The sequence below is a fragment of the Chenopodium album genome, chromosome 15 (genome assembly GCF_948465745.1).
Source record: "Chenopodium album chromosome 15, dcCheAlbu1.1, whole genome shotgun sequence".
NCBI lineage: Eukaryota > Viridiplantae > Streptophyta > Magnoliopsida > Caryophyllales > Amaranthaceae > Chenopodium > Chenopodium album.
In genome coordinates this window covers 30324644-30346710 of record NC_137848.1, presented here as the reverse complement: position 1 = coordinate 30346710, position 22067 = coordinate 30324644, and the positions used below count along the sequence as shown (strand labels likewise).

General features: G+C 39.2%; 1 pseudogene across 1 annotated transcript; it reads left to right on the top strand.

Annotated features, from left to right (window-relative positions):
- The first annotated feature begins 12190 nt into the window (after positions 1–12190).
- On the top strand, positions 12191–17088 carry LOC145581044 (heat stress transcription factor A-6b pseudogene; annotated as a pseudogene). Its single transcript, XR_014099602.1, has 3 exons — positions 12191–12347; positions 12721–13015; positions 16267–17088. The product of XR_014099602.1 is annotated as a heat stress transcription factor A-6b pseudogene (transcript).
- The last annotated feature ends 4979 nt before the right edge of the window (positions 17089–22067 follow it).

Sequence of the window (22067 nt, the reverse complement as noted above, 5' to 3'; positions counted from 1 at the left end):
AGCAAACCATCAACATCCCACGTTCGGGGACAAGCGAACCATCTACGGCCCACGTTCGGGGACAATTAAACCATCATCATTTTTAGTGATCATCTCCAAGGAGAAGACGATTCACGGCGCAAGGTTCTCGATAAATAGAGACTTGCAATCTCATCATCAGACAAGTTTTTCCTCAAGCATGGAAATTTGTCGGTCGTTGTCACCTCTCAAGGCGAAGAAGTCGGCGATCATATCACAGCAATCTTCATCCGGTGGATTTCTTCAAGCATAGAAAGCTACCGAACTCATCTGCTGCTGATACACTGGTGTCAGATACTATCGAACATATTTGCCACCGATACACTGGTGTTAGATACACATTCTATCCCTTTACTCTTTTATCTGTGGAACTAACATTTTTCTGCAGGTATCAGCGTATAAAGAGTGATTTAGGATCGCAGAACGTCTTAAATCATTCTCCGTCCCTATCGACTACTTTGACTATCATTTTCAAAACTGACGTTTCTACAAACTCAGTCAAAGTGGGGGCTTCTGTAGACACCTAAAAATGTCTACCCAAAACCAAACTCGATGATAAACAACCTTTCACCGCCATTATTGGTCGGGTTGAGTATTAAATCTTGGAGTGCTTAAATCCATATTCAATCCCAATACATTTCATAAACCAACCCAATTCCTAGCCCATTTCCCTAAACCATAACTCACTTTCCACTTATCGTGTCCATATCACAAAACCGATCTAAACTGATTTTTTGGCCCTATAATTTTAATCCAATTCTTATTTTCCTTGGTAGGCCTTTCAATAAGCTTTCCAACTATATATCATAAGCCCAATTCCGATTTAAACCGAAGAAGATATGAGAAAAATACTAAACTCGACCCAAGACCGATACCCTTTCACTAAAACGGCCATATTTTAAAATCTACAAAAGGTTTTGACCTGATTTTTATTGGGTTAGAAATTCTCCGTGATAAGCTTTCCAAAGATATATTATATGCCTTATTCTAAGTTACGGATCAAAGGTTATCAAAGTTTTAAAAACGCTTAAAAAATTACAACTACCGCACAACTGCTAAATTGCTGCATTGTGGCATAAGCTGACGTGTCACGGTGGTTGGTACCATGACACGATATTCTGCACCGTGTCGCGTGACACAGTGCTTTCCCGTGTCTATTCCGCGTTTTTTCTCACACGCTTATGAATCTTGACGCATTTTTAGACAAGTTATACACCGCGACACGGTGTGCTTCACCGTGCCACGATGGACCGTACCGTGTCACGGTTCCCAGCACCGTGTCACGATGCCCAATTAGGGTTTTTCCGCTGTTCTAATCTCTTCTAGGGTTCCGTGTATTCCCCTGTTCGTCTCCTCTATAAATACAAACTTGATTTCTGTAGTTTTGGGGCACCAAAAATCATTCTTTCTCTCCTTACACCAAAAATCATTCTCTTCTCCCTCTTTAGCCTAAACACTAGCCTCCTTATTCTTCCATAATACTTCCCCTAAGCATTCCAAGGAGTCCATACTTGACCCGAGGTTCCGTCCTTAAACCAAGGCGTGGAAGGTATAATTAACTGAGGGTTTGGACCAAATCAACACTACTTTTAATTTAATTTAATTTCCATTTGATTTATATTTTTATTTGAAGTTACTAACAGTTTATTCATGATGTAGCAATTTAAAGGAGCTCGCGAAATGTGAGTAATTAATTAATTTAATTACTTATTTTATTTTAGTATTGCTAGTATCATGATTTGGTTTATTATTATTTGATTTTACTAACGATATTATGGTTAAATTGCTTCCAATATTAATGTTGATTTTATTATTTTTATTGATCACCATATTGCATGTTTAAAGGGAATATTTAATTCAAAATCACGACTAATAAGATAATTAGGACAACCGGTTTAGGTTCCTTTTTAATCTTGTTATTAAATAAAGTGATCACTAATAATTAGAATTATATGTTGCATTAATATGTAACCAATTTAGCATAATTATAGTTTTGAGCAAATTGAGTATTTATTTATATGCCTTTGAGATCGCAGGAATTACTTTTCACTATAAGAATCGAGTAGAGGCCAATACGGGCGAATGTGAATCCATGACTCACTTCGTACCATCATCCCCGATCCTCCTTTCGGGGTTCCGAACCATATGGAGTTAGTAATCTCATGGATTATGAATGAGGTGTAACCTTCATGGGTCAATCGTTGTTATCTATCGTTTTCCCTTAATCGTGGTTGTCTTTTATGATCCGTGAACGGTTTACAAGTTTCTTCAAAACTTGTTGGCGGATCCCTACTTTCCTTGTCCCTAATCGTATATGTCAATTCCCACCTCCTATGAGTGCCAAGCATATTCACCACATGCTTATGTAGGCGAGCTTCAAACGACAACTATAGTCTCAAAAGGCGGTTTAACAAGAAGTTCAAAGAGGTAAAGGCTGCGAAGGCTCGGGCCGCCTCCTCATTAGATACTGCCAGTTTTGAGATTGCTCAAAACGAGCTTCTGACACTTGATATGATGTATTCCAAAGCGTCGGCCAATCTGCAGGTCAAGCAGGACTTGGATGGAGCGAGGTGGCGGATAACCAAGCTTCAAGAGGAGGTCAAAGGCCTTAAAGCCAAGCTCGAGCCCCTCGAGGAGGCGGACTAGAAGGCAGATAGGCTGCAGGGGCAGGTTGACAAACTCAAGGGTCGAGTGCAAAACCAAGAGACCCAACTCAGGGCAAAAAATAATTCCTAGGCTGAGGAGGAGAAGGAAGGCCTGGTCAAACAAATTATAGAGGATTACGACGCCATCATGCGAATGACTTGGGAGGCAGTTCATCCGGGCTCTGAATACAAAACTTGGCAGGTCAAGTTTGATGAGGCCAACGATGAGTTCAACGCCCAGCTCCTAAAGCAAGTTGAGGAAGAAGCGGCCAATGATGCTGAGGTGTCCGCCTCTATAGAGGACTCGACCTCCAGGGATGATGATCAGGAGGAGGGGGAAGAAAAGGAAACTGATGAGCAGTCGCCTAAGGGCAACAAGGAGGATGGGACTGCCAACACTGAAAACCCCACTCCTGATACTTAAGCTTTTGTCTTTTTTGCAGCCGCATGGCCATCTGTTATTGCTTCCGGCCTGCGTGCCGTGTAATCTTGTATCTTTACTGACAAGGGTATCGGGTTTATTAACAATTTCTGCCGGCTGTGCTGGTTAACATTTACAGTCGTCCGTAGGGACGGTTGGTTTATTAATGAATCCTTCGGTCTTATGTCCGGTTTCTATCATTCTGGTCTTTTTTACCTTACAAATTTTTAAAGCTTTTTTAATTTTGTTTGGAATGCATAAATTTAAGCTAAGTATTTAACTTGCTCGTATAATATGCGATTGTTTGCAATACCGGATGTCTTTGCCCTTGGCCGGATGTTCGGTTGGTTTCAAGGGTGGATTAATTGACTTGGAAATTATTGATACTTAAAAGAGTATGATTGGTTTCTAAGTCAATCAGTCACTATGGTGATTGCCCCAAACCAAGCGGACAGTCGACCATCTTGAACAGACGGGTAAATGCCAGGGATATCTGGCCATAGGCCTTAATGAGTCGTTTATAATTAAACTTTAAGCTGCTAAGTCTTTGGACTTAACTTTAAATTGATAAATAGAATATGTCCGCCTGTATTGCCCCAGAGCAATAACAGGTGGTGTTGCATAAATATTGAAGCCTCTAAAATGAAATAGTAGTCGCTTCCCACCTGCATTAGAACAGTTGAGAAGCTTAGGCTGTTTAGGTTTCAAATTAGATTAAGTCAAACAGCTGCGAGCATTATCTTAATCCAGAAGGTTTTTGGTTTATAGAGCAATGTACCACCCAAATGGGAGATGCTCTCTTCAACGAATTCACCTAAATGGGCGTCACCGGCTGTCGTACTCATGATGGAGTAGATGGTAGGTTGTTTTTAGATTATATCTAGCCATTGGCCTCATTAACTCGTTTTTGGAACAAGGGTTTAGCCGCTGAGTTTTTGAACTCAGCTTGTATAAGTAAAGTGAATGCAGGCCGTCTACACATTGTGCAGGCGGTACCTTTATAAAGAAATAGATAACCAGGATTGAAAATAAAAAGCAACTTTTTCATTGATTAAGCTTTTCATTCAAAAATTTACAAAATTTCAGAAGTAGTACTTTTTGAAGTTATCTACATTCCAAGTTCTAACTAGCTGTCTGCCGTCTGGTGTTTCCAAACGGTAGGTGCCGCCTCTTACTTCTTCATTGATTCGGTAGGGGCCTTCCCAATTAGGGGTTAGCTTTCCTTGTTCATTCACCCTACCGACTGCCTCCATTTTTCGTAACACAAAGTCCCCTACTTTTAAGGTCCGTTTGTGTACTCTTTTGTTGTATGCTCTAGTCATTCTCAAACGGTAGATCTCATGTCGTAGGGTAGCGTTGCCCCTGCGCTCGGGAAGTGAGTCCGTTGCTAGCCGCATGGCCTCCCAATTTGCCTCTTCATCATATAACATGACTCGAAGAGTCGGCTCATAGTGTTCAATGGGCAAAATGGCCTCTACTCTGTAAACCATGAGAAATGGGGTCTCTCCACTTGCCCCTTTTGCTGTTGTCTTGATGGCTCATAGGACGTGAGGTAATTCGTCCGCCCATAGGCCGCCAACTCTTTCAATTTTCTTTTTTATGCCGTCTGAGTTTATCTTGTTGAAGGCTTCGACCTGACCGTTTGCTTGGGGTCGGCCGACTGATGCAAAACAGTGTGAGATCCCCTGATCTCCCAACCAAGTCTTGAGGTGAGGCGTCTCAAACTGAGGACCATTGTCAAAAACCATAGACATAGGCACCCCAAACCGGGTGATGATGTTCTTCCAAATGAAGGAGATGATGTCCTTTGTCTTGATGTTTTTTACCGCCTTTGCCTCCACCTATTTGGTAAAGTAATCCACAGCAATAAAGATATACTGCCGTCCTCGTGATGTCGGAGTATCACTAATAGAAAATAAGTGATGGGAAGCCCCAAATGGCAAGCGGTTTTAAAAATCCGCTTGCCATATACCCATTTTTTTTGAATAAACCTGTAATATTAAATGGCAAGCGGTTTTGGCGCGAACCGCTTGCCAATATATATAATGACAAGCGGTTTGGGGTTGAACCGCTTGCCATTAGATATATTGGCCAGCGGTTCAACCCCAAACCGCTTGCCATTAAAAAAAAAAAAGAGGCGGGATCACAAACCCTAAACCCAATAAATCCCCATCTCACGGCCTCTCTCTCCTCTCTCCCCTTTCGCCCCTATTACCAGTTCGCTCTCTCTCCTCTCATTCACTCCCTCACTTCTCTCTCCTATCTCCCCTCCATTGTCACGCCATCTTCTCTTTCTTCTCAACTCTCCTTTCTCCATCTCCTTCTCTTAGCTTTCTCTCTCATCTCTTTCTTTCCTTTCTCACACCAAGACCCTCATTGGTGCTTGTGGGATTTCGAGCCAATTTCGGTGGTAGTCCGGTGGGTTTTCGAGCGAATTCCGGTGGTAGTCTAGTGGGTTTTCGACCCAATTCGAGCCATGGGTTTTCGAGCCAATTCGTGTGGGTTTAAATGGTGGTAGTCCGGTGGTGGTGCGCGTGGGTTTTTATGGTCGAATTCGACAATAAAAACTCTAGATCTAGAGTTTTTATGGTTGAATTTGACCCATAAAACCCAAATTTAAAGCCAATTTCGATTTTTTGGTGGTATTCAAGGTATTTCCTTTTTTTTTATCTTTTATTTTGTTTTTTTAGATTTTTTTTTTAATTTTATTGTGATGGGTGGTTGAATTGGTTTGTTTCAGGTCGATTTGTTGTTGGTGTGGGTCGTGGTGGGTGGTGGTGTTGGCCGGTGTTCTAGTGTTGGTGGGGGTCGTGGGTGGACGGGTGGTGGTGGGTGGTCGTGGCTGGTGGGTGTTCTGGTATTGGTGGGGGTCGTGGTGGGTGGTCGTGGCTGACGGGTGTTCTTGTATTGGTGGGGGTCGTGGCTGGTGGGTGTTCTGGCATTGGTGGGGGTCGTGGTGGGTGGTCGTGGCTTGTGGGTGTTCTAGTATTGGTGGGTCGTGGTGGGCCGATGGTGTTGGTGGTCGTGGCTGGTGGTACGAAGCAACATGAGCTTTTTTTTTTTAATTTTGATAGAGCTGATTTTATTATTTGTATTAGTTGTATTAATTTTATTACTTGTATTATTTATTTTTTTTGATGTAAATGTAATATTACAACAAATAATTAATAAAAATATTAATGTTTTTACATATGTTTGGTTTGTGTATCAATTTATGTGAAAAAATCCAAAAAAAAATTTTTTTTTTTTTTAATTTTTATACCCATAATGGGCAGCGGTTTGGCGCCAAAACCGCTGCCCTTTCTCTAGTAATGGCAAGCGGTTCTGAACCGCTTGCCATTTAAATGGAAAATGGCAAGCCCCCTAAGCCCATGCGGTTCAAAACCGCTTGCCATTACGTTTATTCTACTATATACGGCCCAAGAATGTCCATGCCCCATTTGGCGAATGGTACCGGGCTATGTATGGCCGTTAAATCCGTGGCCGGACGGTGTATTAATTTGCCAAATTTTTGGCACTTGTCACATTTCTGTACTAAAACCATGGAATCTTCCTCAAGGGTGGGCCAGAAGTAGCCCTGCCGCCTGGCCTTTTCTGCTAGAGACCTGCCGCCTACATGTGAGGCATAGAAGCCCACATGCAAATCCTCCAGAATCTCCTGCCCCTTTTCTGGGGTGGTGCATTTCAAGAGGGGTTGCAGAAACCTTTTCTTAAAAAGCTCTCCTTTGTGAATCTCAAAGTTGGCCACATGCTTTTTCAGTGCGGTTGCTTTTGGAGCTGAATTTGGCAGCGTACCATTTAGCAGATATGCCCGGATGTTATCTATCCAAGTTGAGGTTCGATCAAGTACTCCAATGGGATCTTCTTCAATGCTTCGCTTTTCCATAACTTCATAGAAGACTGACCGAGGTGTATCGCATGAGGCGGATGATGCTAGCTTAGAGAGAGCATCCGCCTGATTGTTTTCGGACCGGGGCACTTGACTCAGATTGAATTCTTCAAGTGGCCCGGCCTCAGCTTTGACCGCCTGCAAATATTTGATCATAGACGAATGAGTGGCCTCATAGTCACCATGGTATTAGCTACCGACCAACTAAGAATCAGAGCAGGCGTCAATTTTAGTTGCCCCTGCCGCCTTGCACATGCGGATGCCGGCTAGTAGGGCTTCGTATTTTGCCTCATTATTCAAGGCTTAGAACTTGAACCGTAGTGCATACTCGTACTTATCTCCTTCGGGAGACTGATATATAACCCCTGCACCACAGCCGTTCATAGTGGAGCTCCCGTCCACATACACTTTCCAAACCTAATCGGTGTTTTTCGGCATAGCTAGCCTTGTCATTTCGACAATAAAGTCGGCGAATGCCTGCCCCTTTATCGCCTTCCTTGGTTCGTAAGTGATTTCCATACTTTGCATTTCAATAGCCCATTTAAGCATTCGGCCCGATGATTCTAGGGTTGTCATTGGCCGCTTGATCGGTTGGTCGATATAGACCACTATCGGATGTGCCAAGAAGTAGGGTTTCAACTTCTTGACAGCCATAAAAAGAGCGAGGATAAATTTTTCAACCTTGGGGTACCGAAGCTCCGCATTTCTAAGAACATGGCTAATGAAATAGACCGGGAGCTGGGTGCTGTCTCTTTCAGCGAGGAGAACAGCACTGAGAGCATGATTTGAGACAACCAAGTACATATAGAACATCTCTTTGGGCAGAGGGCTGGCTAGCCTTGGCAAAGAGTGCAAATGTTGCTTCAACTTTTGGATGGTCGCCTCAGCATCATTCCCCCATTCAAACATAGCCTTCTTCCTAATTGCTTGGAAGAAATAAAGGCACTTGTCGCCTGACCAGCTGAGGAATCTCCCCAAGGCCACCAGGCAACCTGTTAATTTTGCACTTCTTTGACAGTGTGGGGTGACTTCATGTCAATGTCCGCCTGTATTTTCTCAAGGTTGGCCTCTATCCCCCTCTGGTCAATTAGGAATTCAAGAAACTTCCCTGACTCAACACTAAAGACGCACTTCTTAGGATTAAGCATGACCTTGTGCCACCTGTGTGTGGTGAATGTTTCTCGGAGGTCAGCAAGGTGATCCCCCTGCTGCTTGGATTTAACTATCATGTCATCGATGTACGCCTCAACATTCTTCGCAATCTAATTAATGAAGACTGTATTAATCATTCGTTGGAAAGTAGTAGACGCATTCTTCAAGCCAAACGGCATCACAGTATAACAGAATAACCCCTGATCAGTGACGAATGACGTCTTCTCTTGATCCTTTTCCATAAAGGAATCTGATAGAAGCCTGAATAGGCATCCATGAAACTCATCCGGGCATGTCCGGCTGTAGAGTCAACCAGACTATCGATCTTTAGAAGCGGATAACTGTCCTTCGGACATGCTCTGTTTAAGTCAGTGTAATCACACACATGCACCAGGTTCTATTCAGCTTCTTTACGAGCACAACGTTCGCAACCCAATCAGGGAAGTTACATAGCCGAATGAACCCAGCGTCTAACAGCTTTTTAACCTCGGCAGCTGCCGCCTGACTTCTCTCCTCGCCGTGATTTCTTTTCTATTTCCGGATGGACTTCTTTTTTGGATCCACGGCGAGTTTGTGGACAGCGAGATCCGGGCTGATGCTTGGCATCTCTTTCACTTCAAAGGCAAAAATGTCCTTGAATTCTTTCAGTAGAAGGTGCAAGTCTTCACCCAACTTCGCAAAAGCAACCATCCCCACCTTTACGATACGCTCTGGACGATTGGCATCCATGGCGATATCAATGTGCTTGCCAGCCAGCTGGGGACGGAGGTCCCAGTCAGTGATTGCTATTGCTTTTCCTTTTTAACCATCACCAGCTGGTCAATTTTTCTTTTCTTTGCGGCTGGTGGGGCTGGATCAAGATAATTAACATCGTCAAGGTCTATTGGCTCCTTCCTCTATCCGGCTGCTGTGGTCGTGGGTTTGACGTCTGAGATATAGCACTCTCTAGCCGTCTTTTGATCCCCGTTCAGGAAGCCAATAGAGCCATCATCCCTTTCATATTTCAGCAACATGAGAGCTAGGATGATGACGGCCTTACACTCGTTCAGAGTGGGCGGCCCAGAATAAGGTTATAGGCGGTCAGCTCTTCAACCACCAAAAACCAAACGACCATATGACGCCCTTTCCCTTTCTCCCCCAGCCGGATGGGCAGGTCAATTTGTCCGACTGGGTGCACGACTCCTCCCCCAAAACAAATGAGAGGGTGGGAGACGGTGTGCAGGATGTCCTCCTTAAACTTCAGCTTGAACAGGCACTTGTAGCTGATGATATTATAGGAGCTACCTGTGTCTATAAGGATCCGACCAACCAGTTGGTTGGTGACCTTACATTCAATGACCACTGGGTCATCATGCGGCTGGCGAACCTTGTCCTGGTCTCGTTCGGTGATGACGACATCTGGGAAGGTGCTGTTGGCAGACGCCTTCCCTTCATAAACAGCATTGACCATCTTCCTCAGATAGTCCTTGGTGCCCCGGATGGTCGGGCCACCACCAGCGAATCCTCCTACTATGGTGTAGATCGGCTCCTCATCAGTGTCCGAACTACTAGCAGGCTGGGAGTCTTTTTAGACGATTGCCCAGGATTCGTCTTGAAAGTCGTTTTGGACTAGACGGTCAAGTAGCCGCTTGAGGCTGTAGCAGTCGTTGGTGTCATGGCCGACATCCTCATGGTAGTGGCAATGTTTGTTTTTGTTCCGATTTTCAGCAAAACCTTTCTTTAGATTCGGCTTCTTTAAAGTCAATCTGTCCTTTATCTCCATGAGGATGGAGTAACTGTCCTTGTTAAACTCATACCTTGGAACGTACGGTTTAAATTCCTTCTTCTTCTTCTAGGACGGCCGATTAGAGTCATCAACCGCCCAGATCTCTTTTCTCTTGTTGGAGTAGCAGAGTTCGATCACCTGTATATAGGCTTTCGCCTCCATCAGAACTCCCCGGAGAGTAAAAATTTTCTTTCAGACGAGGTCGAACTTGAAGGTCAACCCATCCTTCAGACCCTTGAAGAAGTATGTATAGGCTACCTCATCGGACAGCCTTCTCACCAGATTGAACCGCGTGACGTAGGAACGCAGTCCTTCGCTATCTCCTTGATGCACATTGCTCAGATCGAGACTTGTTTTCTTTGCAGGGATATTCATAGAAAAGTTTGAAACAAACAAGAATGCAAGCATCTTGAAGCTGTTTATACATCCAGCCAGCAAATTGCCACACCACTGCTGGGCTATGCCCTTTAGGGTAGCTGGAAAGCATCGACACCAGGCGACATCATCCAACCCCTGTAGATACATGAGATGGGTGTATGCTAGAAGGTGATCTTCTAGGTTGGTGGTACCATCATAGGTGCCCACCAACACATTCTTAACCTTAGCCGGTTGTTCGGCCTCGGTTATCTCTCTAGAGAACGCAGATGGTTGTTCTCCAAGGTTTTGCAGCCGGAGCTGCTAGTCCATAGATTGGAAATTGTAAGCTGCCTGCCCTCCGAAGAAGGCAGGTTGAATGTAAGGCAATGCAGGCGGCCTGTATAACGGTTGGGCCGCATACTGAGCCGAATTGATTATATTGGGACCCGTGTGGGAGGAAGGACCGCCTAACGAAGTTCCATATACAGATTGTGAATTCCTCACTGAGGTATTCATGAAGCTATCTAGGTAAGTCGACGTGGAAGCTAACTCAGACAGCTGCTGATTCTTCTTTTACTCGATGTAAAACTAAGCATCAGAAAAGGTCTTTTTACTGTCGTCCGGCAAAACATGCCGGATGGATTTTCTCTTTGCCGTTTCGGGGAAATGGAATTTAGAAAAGTCAATCAAAGGTCGAGCCTTCTCCTTGGTTGCAAGGTGGGGGTAGGCTGTCGGTCTTTGACTGACTTAGCTCTCTCAGATTGAGCTGGTTTTTTGGCTGACTATTCTTTTCTAGGAGCAGCCGTCTTTTTGATGATCAGGTCCTTGATTTCATCCTTGAAACTCATCATGAATTTCATGAGCTCGTCTCGGGTGATTGGGGCAGATCCTGTCGCCTGTGTTTGAACAGACAGTTATCCAGGGGGCTTGTTGGTACCCGCCTAGTCATTATTCCGTTCCCGTTTTTCCCTGGGACGGATGCGTTTAGAGATGAGTGACCCGTCAGGGGCTACATAGGTTTCGACTTCACAGTCGTTATCAGAGTCATGGTCAGTAAAGACCTCTCCATCAACCGGAGCCCGGTTGGTTTCTGGAAGCGGTATTGGTTCTTATGAAACCATCTTTGAGGTACTCTCCCCACAGAGGGCGCCAAACATTTTGGGGTTTTTTATGTCCCTTGGGAGAGTTATAGGTCACAGACTAGATCCAATCCGCTTGTACCTACAAAACAACGGATCTTCGGATGTTCGACGGTCAAGCTAGTACGGGATCAAAGTAAAAACGTGCGAAAAGTAAATATTTTCTCGGATTCCAAGATCAGGTGTTTTCTCTGTTTTCGAGAATAATAAATAATGTAATGATTGTAAGGTGCTTCAATAATTGGGGGAATCTCCCTATTTATAGGGTCCTAGAAAGGTGTGCCCCTACCCTAGGGTTTGATGACCTAGGGATTTGGGCTGCGCCGTTTTGCGGCTACCTCGGGAGTTGGGCCGCGCCGTTTTGCGGCTACCTTGGGAGTTGGGCCTTGAAGGCCGCCAATTCTTAAGTGTTTATCTGCTTGACACGTGTCTGCCCATGGAAGGTCCACTTGGAGACCTTTTCAGGTGACACGTGTCGCGCTCTAATTGGGTCATGTGCCGGGGTAGAAATACCCAAATCATACCCTATACTATGTCTAGGTGTAGTTGAGTATATAAATTTTGTTGATGAGGTTTGAGCAATTAACGACATGCTTGAATCGCCCATCAAGCATAGCAGCTCAAAAGAATAGGGTCTAGAGGTATCAAGAATTGACTCGATCCAACCCCAAAAAAACTCGATTTAAATTTCAACTTGTATTCATACAATAATTTAGCATAACTCAACCGAATTGACACCTCTCCCGAACACTTATTACCCATATTAAGATTACCCAACAGAATGGGAAATATAGAACAATTAACCAAACCCCGTGCCTTGGACTGATTTTTTCTCAATATAATAACGCAGTCCTTCGCGAAGGGGCCAAAGAGCTAAGTGGGGTAACAGGCATCAGCAAATCCCAAGCTCTGCTTTATTTTTTTAGCATCACTTTCCAACCCTGCACCATCAACAGAGATGGTATGGTATACAAATACAAACATATTATAATATTATTATTATCTTTCACTTCCATCACTTCTTCTTCTACCCATTTATGGCTTCTTTCTTGAATCTCGTTGTTTCCATCAATTCCCTTCTTCCTTAATTCACCTCCCCTTCAAATACAACTAGTATGTATTTTATTTATAAACTACATCTTTCATTTCATTATTTTTTATTTAGTTTTAAATAATTTTGTCTACTTGTTTTCAAATTTCATCTACCCTTGCAAATTGCAATATAATACATGAAAAATCGGCTTTAATTAAATCTTACATATAATATTAGCTATGTATTTGTATCTGCATTGTTTTCATTAGCTAAAGAATATTTATTTATTTTTTGTTTTTAGTTGGTATAACACAAGAAGATCAATGAACACATCTAGTAGCTCGGCAAATGAAGCATTTGAAGGATGTTTGTTTGTACCACAACCAAGGGAAGGGCTACACGAAGCCGGTCCACCGCCTTTTCTAACGAAAACGTATGATATCGTCGAAGATCCGAGAACGGATGATATTATTTCTTGGAGTAGAGGAAATAATAGCTTTATTGTAAGAGATCCACAAACTTTCTCCATCAATCTTCTTCCAAAATATTTCAAGCATAACAATTTTTCAAGCTTTGTGAGGCAGCTCAATACTTATGTGAGTTACGTAATATGCCCTAAACTTTTAATAATTTAATTTATGGTATGCTATTTAATTTTATTTATTGGATTTAATATTGCTTCCTCAAAGTAGAAAGAATTGATTCTTACGTTGTTGATTGATTGTACTTACCACTTGCTATTTCTAGCTGTGTTTTTTGAAAAGTGCAATGTTGGTCCCCTTGACTTGTTATATTTTAGGCGTATTAGTTGTTACTTGTTAGGAGTAATGCTTTTAATTTGGATTGTCTAATTTCTTATCCATTTTTCTAGTTAGTTTTTATATGGATTTCAAAATATACTACCGTTATCTTATATTTTATTACATTTATTATATTATTTAAAGTTCTTATTACTTTAATTTATTTATTTCCAACTGTTTTTTATAACCCATTTTGGAATATCCGAGTATACATGATTGACGGTGTAAACTTGTTTCTACTATTTGTAGATATAAGTTCACCAAAGTTGGTAATAGTTACGAATAAATGAGTAAATTTTAGATTATATGATACTTTCAAGTGGTTGTTTTTTCACAAAAATAAGTAAAAATCTTAATTCCTAGTAAGAACACAAATGTTTTACCCACTATATCTATTGAAGCCCAAGATCCACCTTAGTTAATGATTTAGTGTGGAAACTAGTCACCACAAATTTAACGCAGTAACAAGTTTACAAGTGCAAACTAGACTTGTGTGCCTGACGGCCATGCCAAATTATTTGGACATAATCAATGTTATATATATTTTCTTACTAATTGTGTAATACCCAAATTATTATTATCTTCCAATTAGAGAAAATATCAAATTATAAATTAACAGAGTTACTCTTAGAATGACTGTTTGGCAACACTATTTGAAGTGAGACTAGATTAAAAAGGGTAGTAACTGAAACGGATAATATAAGGTCTTGAAAATAATTAGGTAGTTGATTAATGTTTGGCTAAGTTTATTGTTTAAGGAGTTAACTTTTCTTAATAATTAAAAAATAAAAAGTAACAAAAGACATTAGTAAATTGATATGGTACTCAAAGTAACATCTAAATAAATGTAAGGCCAATACAACACCTTAAATTTAATTTAAAAAGCCTGTCAAATACCTGTTATTATTTAAGGTGCCTTTCGGGGAGAGAGAGAGAGAGGAAAAAAAAAAAAAAAAAATCTATTTATGATGATATTAGGAAATGTCTAGTTTGTTTAATGTTTTTATTTTTTCGCATGTGAGAAGGGTAGGCAATTCGGTATCCCATCTTGTAGCTCGGTGGGATATCCATAGTGGTTCGAAACTTATTTGTATGAGTCCATTCCCCCAAAGTATTATTTCTTTGGCGAAATTTGATTTATAACAACATATGCCTAACCTTCCTTAAAAAAAAAAAAAAATAATAATAATAATAATCCAGGTCCCTTAACATTTTAGTATCTTAACACTTAAGGTACTTGAAATGAGTTGCCAATCACCATGATAAATTGACAAATATTCAATATCATTACCTTCCTCCAATACATAAATAAAATGTCTCAAGCTTTCCGAAAATAGCTAGTCACATAGATATCATGATAGATTATAAAATATTATCCTGGGCTTCAACCATTAACTTAAACTTTGGTTGAGTTGGTCTTTAAACATGGTATCAGAGTTAACGTGACATAGAGGTCAAGTTTGAATCTCATCCACCCTCCACCTTAAGTGGAATATTAAGTGATGGGTATGAGGAGGGCCCATGCTGCATCCAAACTTCAAGCTTAACGAGATCTCGTATGAGGGGGCGTGATAGAGTATAAACAATAATCATAAACTCATACCTGGCAAAGGTTGTTATATACACCCAAATGTATGGCATGGTGCACCCAATATACTTTTTAGCTATTTTGATGTGGTTGAATTAAAGGATAGTTGTAGCTCATTTACTCATCAAATGAGCAAAAAAAAAAAAAAAAAAAAAAAAAAAAAAAAAAAACATTAGTGTATCTTGCACCCAGTATGTAAAAGTTTTCACACATCTAGAAGATAGACAAGCGAGTTCATGTATAAGGCAACTTAATTGTTTGAGCATTTATGCCATGACTTAATGTCAAATGATGAATTGATCCAAAAGGTTAAGTTAATGGATGGAGTCTCAAGTTTGAATTTATAGTTTATTACGTTCCCTCACATGAAGCCCGGACCATTGAGATTGATATGTGATGCCGCAATGGCTCCTCAACCTCGTACTCAATGTTAATTATTTCATTTTGTATTGATGGCATGGTAGATCATGTTTGAACTTGAGCTTTTTTTGGCACATTGGTTCAAATACCGTCGCAAAGAATCAACTCAACCAGAGGTAACGATCTAGTTTTATTCTTTTTTTTTTTGGGACAACCTAAGATAATGGTTACATTAGTCCCAAGTTTGGTCTCTTATACTCTTAGGTAATCCTAGATAAGTTGCTTTATAATTTTGCATTGTTTAGATGAATTGAATATGACAAATTCATTTCACTTCAATGAAATGCACCCCAATTGGTGTTGCACTAGTTCATCCATTGGTGCTACTGCCAGGAAAATACAAATTGATAAGGTTGATAAACGAAATAGGTTTATCAGCCTTCAAATATAAGGTTGAACCGCTACTTGAAGCTATATCCGCATCTGTCCCTTTATGTTTTCTCTAATTTCTATTTTAGAGTATCTTTTTAAATTTGTTTCATATTAATTAATTTCTATTGTAGATCACTATATTTGGTTCTATCAATTCTCTCTTTAAACAATCTATACTAATCAACAATTTTAAAAGTGATCTATTTCAATGGAAAAACGAAAAGGGGATGAAGGGAGTAGTTTTTAAGATTATGTTATTGTGCTTGTGCTTACTTTATCATTTGCAAACAAAATTTGTTTTAGAACTTGTGTCCAAAGTATATTTCAATGAGTCATTCATCAAAAAACTTGTATCAAATGGTTCGTTGTATTAATTGATTTAAGTGCATGTTTAAATATGTGTCTCCGGCCCATTTTATATATTCATTTGGGCCTATTTTCATTCAAGTTACTCCAGTGCCCCATTATGTTTGCTTTATTTTTCCTATTAATTCATCCCTTTAATTTTGTCTCTTACTATTTTTGGCTGAAAAAATCCACAATTTTACTCTCTTAAAATCCATAATTGAAAACAAAGGTTGTACCACTTATACAATTATTTGCAAACAAATTCAATGGACATTTTTTCCTGCACTTTATCAACTACAATGGTTACCAAATTATGCAGGGATTTCGAAAGGTAGATCCGGACAAATGGGAGTTTGCTAATGAGTTATTCCTAAAGGGGCAAAAGCATCTCTTAAGGAACATAAGGAGGAGAAAGGCAGCTTCTCAACAACATCAATCTACCCATAATTTGGAATCATGTGTTGAAGTGGGCACGTTTGGATTAGATGTCGAGATCGATAGGCTAAGGCGGGACAAGCAGGTGCTTATAGCTGAGCTAGTGAAGTTAAGGCAGCAACAAACACACACAAAAACTTATCTTCAACTAATGGAGCAAAGACTAAAAGGTACTGAACAAAAACAGCAGCAGATGATGAATTTCCTGGCAAGGGCGCTTCAGAGTCCTGATTTCTTACACCAATTAGCTCAGCAGAAAGAAAGAAGGAAGGAGCTCGTGGATGAGATTTCTAAGAAGCGACGAAGGCCAATCAAACAAGGTCCTAGCACTAGCACAAGTACTAGTTTCGGAACTGAAACAACAGGGGTACCTTTTGATGTTAAGGAGCCTGTTGATTTACAGGATATGCCTAAGTTTGAAGACTCAGAATTGGATATACTCGCGATGGAAATGTCAGCAACACCTGCTGCAATTGAAGATACTATCGCGATTGTGCCTCAGGAGGAAGATGTACTTGACATAGAGCATGAGGAAATGATGAGGAGAGATATTTCGTCACTTGATGATGGTTTCTGGGAAGAATTCTTAAATAAAAAGATCGAAGAAGATAGTGGGTTGCTGAATGCTGATGAAATTATGGAAGAGGAAGACGTGAATGTGCTGGTTGAGAGGCTCGGTGAATTGGGTTCCAGACCCCCTCCTTAGATATGCTAATCGGATTTCTTGTTTGCATTCTGCACCGCTGATCCTAGCTAAGCTAGCTGCTAAATAAGTTTAAGTATTGTTTTGACATGTTGTTTGGAAATGGAATTTCTTCCTACCTGACCGTATCGTATGTAGCCTGGAAACTGATAAAAACCATTCAGAATTTTTGCTGATAATTGCATGTAATAGTAGCAATGCAGTTTCTCATTTTACAATTAGTATCTCAGCTTGATTGTCCATCTAGTAGATGGGCAACTCCAAGTGTATCTTTGTGATCGATGAACACCTTTTCATCATTTTAAATTCATAATATCCCATCTGTTATTAATAGTGTTATTGTTGGTAAACTAAACTCAAACATCATTACTAGCATCTCATCGAATAGATCATTTGTAGGAATAACCGATTTGTCTAATAGTCTGTGTTACAATAGCTGTTATTGCATCAATGTGATCGTCGAGTTACTTGACACATAACTAAAGATGACATCAGATTAGGTTGGCTTGTGGCACAATATAATACAAAAAAAGTGCAACATAGCACGAGCATGGGGTAGGCATGCATGGCATGACAAGATATTGTGTGTTGCAAACCGTGGGGCATGTTATTTTGTAGAATTACAACACGGCATGATATAGTGTAACATGACAAAACATGATAAAGATAAAAAAATTATATTTGTCTTACACATAGAGAGGGTGTTTGTTTAGAGGGATAAAGTGGGGGGGATAGGATAAAAGAGGAGGGATTTAACATGTCCTTTGTTTGTTTAGAGGGATAGGGATTATGAGGGGGGTTAGGAGAGGGATAAAACAGGGAGTTATCCCTCCAAATTAATAACTAAGGGGGGGTATAAGGGATGTGGATTATATTTAATGAGTAAAAGACATTACCCTTAATGAAATAAAAAGAAGAAGAGAGTGAAGAAAGGATAGTAAGGGTAATTTTGTATTTTTATTTGTTATTCCAATCTAATCCTAACCCATACCAAATAATGGACTACACTATTTTTATCCTTATCCCATCTATTAATCCACCTCTTATCCCATCTATTAATCCACCTTCTTATCCCACACTATCTCATCCCTCCTACCAAACGCCCCGAGAATGCACGACACATCATAGTGGCACTTGAACCTGGACTAAGCTTGAGCTACCCAGTTGAAATTTTCTAAATAACACATAATAGGTGAACTCATGGCTCACACTATATTTACTCACATGAAATTATAAGTTTAAAATTTCTTTTATAAATTGTACATTTTATTTTTCGCTTATGTTTTTGTACTTAAGCCGAGATAGGCTGAGAATAAAAAGCTACAATTTCGAATTTTTTTTGTAAAAATTGAATGTGGGTATTTTCACAACATTTATACTTATGCATGGTAGTATGGTACTGTACAGTCAGACAAAGAGTGGCTCTACAAATCTTAAGGATAATAAAGAATGAATAAGCTTTATAAGGTCTAGAACAAAGTTATTGTATTTAAATTGGTGGGGTAGTTGATGGAGAGTCCATTCCATCATTTGTGATGGAACATGGAAGTATGGAGACCATGGTCTTATGAATTCTATAAACAAATAAATAAAATCAACTTGTAAGAGATTAAATTATGATAGAAAAGGTTACAAGATTGATACAAGTTTATGAATTATGTAATGAAGAAGTTTTTTCTAATCCCCTCTCTCTAAAAGCTTTCTTGTTTGACAATGACTTATTAACTAAAAAAAAAAATTAAAAAAATAACAAGAAACTTTTAGGGACAAAGTGAATATTGGATTTCACTATTAAGAGTGTACTGACTTTGTCATTTATTAATGAAATTGAACTTATCTGAATATACTGAACTAATGAACTACTTAGAACTTGCTATCATATAGCTAGCTATGAGTTGAAATTGGATAGTATGGTACTCCATATTCATAGACCTTATAAGGACTCCATTTATTTTAACAAAACACATCTTTCAAAGGAAATTATTTTTCCTTTGTTTGTTTTCCTATAAGAAAAATATAGAAAACAATAATAAGTGTAGTAGAGGAGATAGACAATAAGAAGCAAAAAGATTTAAGAGAATTTATAGGCGGAGTACGGAGAAAAATACATATAATAAGTGAGATTCAAATTTAATAAATCAAATTATTACTTAATGTTCACAATAATTAAAAATTACATTCAAAACTAATTTAAGAATGGTATATGTTAAAGCAAAAGTTGATAAAGCTAGCCCAGTTCTGCAAATTAACACTTACAATTAATAGGGCGAAAAGATTAGTTTCCCACCAACTCCACCAACCTTGTTTGGTTGTAAATTTTTGACAAATTAATGTATATATGTTGGATGGTTTCATTATATACGGATCATTGTAGCCATCCTTTTGGACGTCATTGTTGATGTGAACCATTTGACTAAGTGACGAATTATTGCTGAAGTACTTATTTAGCTTAGAACTAGATACATCTGCAATGATGTAGTTTTCCTTCTAGACGTCGTTGTTTATAATAATGGTAGTTGGCAAATCTTAAGAAAATACCAAGTTGGAATGTGGGACCATTTGGTCTTTGCATAGATTGATGATTGTTTATTCTATTTTCTTCTCTTCTTTATGAGAAAATCCAAGTTAATATCCGTGATAAACGAGTATTGTTTATCTCGTGGTAAAGTAGTAATAAAAGTCCATTGATTTTCGTGCTAGACTAATAAACAATTGTTTTTTCAGCAAAAGCTCTGACATTGGGCACGTGGGCTTCAAAAAGTGCATTTGACATCGTTGATGCTTAATCCGTCTATCTTAACCCACTTTACAATTGTCTTTGGAAACAGTAAAGCAAATTCAAATAGTACATGAAAATGGCTTTGTAAATCCAAGCGGGCAGTGGTTGCTAGATTTGGTTGGTACGTATGAGGTATGTATTCGATGCGGTGGTTGCGAAAACACCTTTCCCTTAGGGGTTAATCATTCCCTTAATTTCTACATTTTGACATAGGGTTTTCGTTGTTCTTCGCCACTGAAAATGGTTTTGAGGTTTGGTATTCACCATTGAAGTATCTTGAAGAAGAAAACGAAGAAGATTAAGGTGTTTGGGGATCAGAGAAGGAGGAAGAAGATGCTAGCAGGGTCGGGAATGTGAAGGAAGGAGGAAAGGAAACCATGGAATAATCATGGAGATGGGTCACGGTGGAGTGAGGAGGAAGATGATGGTCATTTTTTTTAAAAAAAAAATTTCCAAAATGTAAAAGCTGAATTGAAGAAGAAACAGCCAAATTGAAGAAAAAAGAGGCTAATGTGTCAATGCTCTTGGGTTTGGGTAAGTGAGAGGCTGACATCAACTAACCATGGTTAGTTTTGTTCACTTAACGTCCATATAACAGCAGAATTTCCGTCCAATAAATGTAGACATAACTACCCTTACTTTTACACGCGAAAAGACAAATATACCCTGATATAAACACCCCCTGTTTCTATCAAATATTAAACTGGGCATGCTCCAATGTCTTATAGTGAACATTTACAAATTACAATTGTCACAAAGGGCATAATGATAATTTAGTCTTTATCTGGAAATCAAAGGTTACTACAGAGTAAAATTCACATAAGACTCTTAGAAGGAAAAAAAAATTACAATAATAAATAATAAAAAGTTGGGATTACAAATCATTAGTACCATTTTAATAATTTTGATTACCATTAAAATCGTGTAAAGTAGAGCTGTCAATTCGGGTATTTAAGTTGAGTTCGAATCGGGTCAAATCATGTCTCGGGTCAAATCAAAAACCAGGTTATGTCAGGTCAATCTAGCCTCATATCAAGTTTAGGTTCGAGTCGGGTCAATTTCAATTCAGGTTATTCCGGATAGTTCACTCTTTCGGGTGTAGGTCGAGTTCGATTCGAGTCAAATTCAGATCGGGTTCAATATCAGGTTCGGGTTGTGTTAAGTCAGGATTAGGCAAGTTAATAGATGGTACATTCGGGTTCAGGTTAGGGTTGGGTCAGATAATTTTTGGTCGGATAATCTTAAAGTTGGATCATTCTTGGTTTTGGTTCAAGTTCAATTCGAATAAATATCGATGTGGTCAAATTGAACCTATATAGTTATACCTTCAAATTAGATTTTATTAAAACTATATACAAAGTAATAGAGAACAAAAGGTATATAAGCTGAACCAAATATGTTGTTAAGTTTACAAAATTGTACCAGTATATAAGCTGAATAAAAGGTATACAAAATTTTATTCAACCTTCCATGACTCGGGTCAATAACAGGTTTTGTTGGGTTATAACCATTTTCAGGTTTTAATTGGGTCGGGTACTAGTTCGAGTTCGGATTATTGTCGGGTCGGATTAAATTGGTTGACGGTTACTATCAAGTCGGGTGCAGGTTCGGGTTTAGGTCATAAAGTATTGGATCAAATCGGTTGTCGGTTTCAGATTGGGTTATAGGCCACTAGTTTCACCCCATTGTTCGGTTACAGGTCGGATTCAGATATCGAGTCGAGTTAGTTTTTGACAGCTCTAGTATAAAGTATCATTACTCAATGTCTAATGCACCCAAATTACCCAATAAAAAATAAATAAAAAAATAAATTAAAAATAAATTAAAAAAAAATTATTTATATCATTCATTCAACATCAGGTGATACTTTGAATAATTTCTTTTTATATAATAGATGCTTTAAAAGACTTGTTAAATTTTTTAAATTCGGAATAAATTAGCATACAATGACAACGAACAATAATTTATTTTGGATTATAATAGGTTCTACATTTTAATATGTGTATGTATCCCTACCTTTTTTTTTATAAAAAATTTATAAGAAAACTCTTATGAATAGTGCATGGACATTTATATCCTTAAAAATGTTATTTTACATATTTGCCCCCATTTGATTTCAAAACCTTGAAATTATCTCTTGAATCACCTAAATTGATTAATAATTTGTAAATAAAAAGTTGTGTTTAATTCAATATTTAAAGCC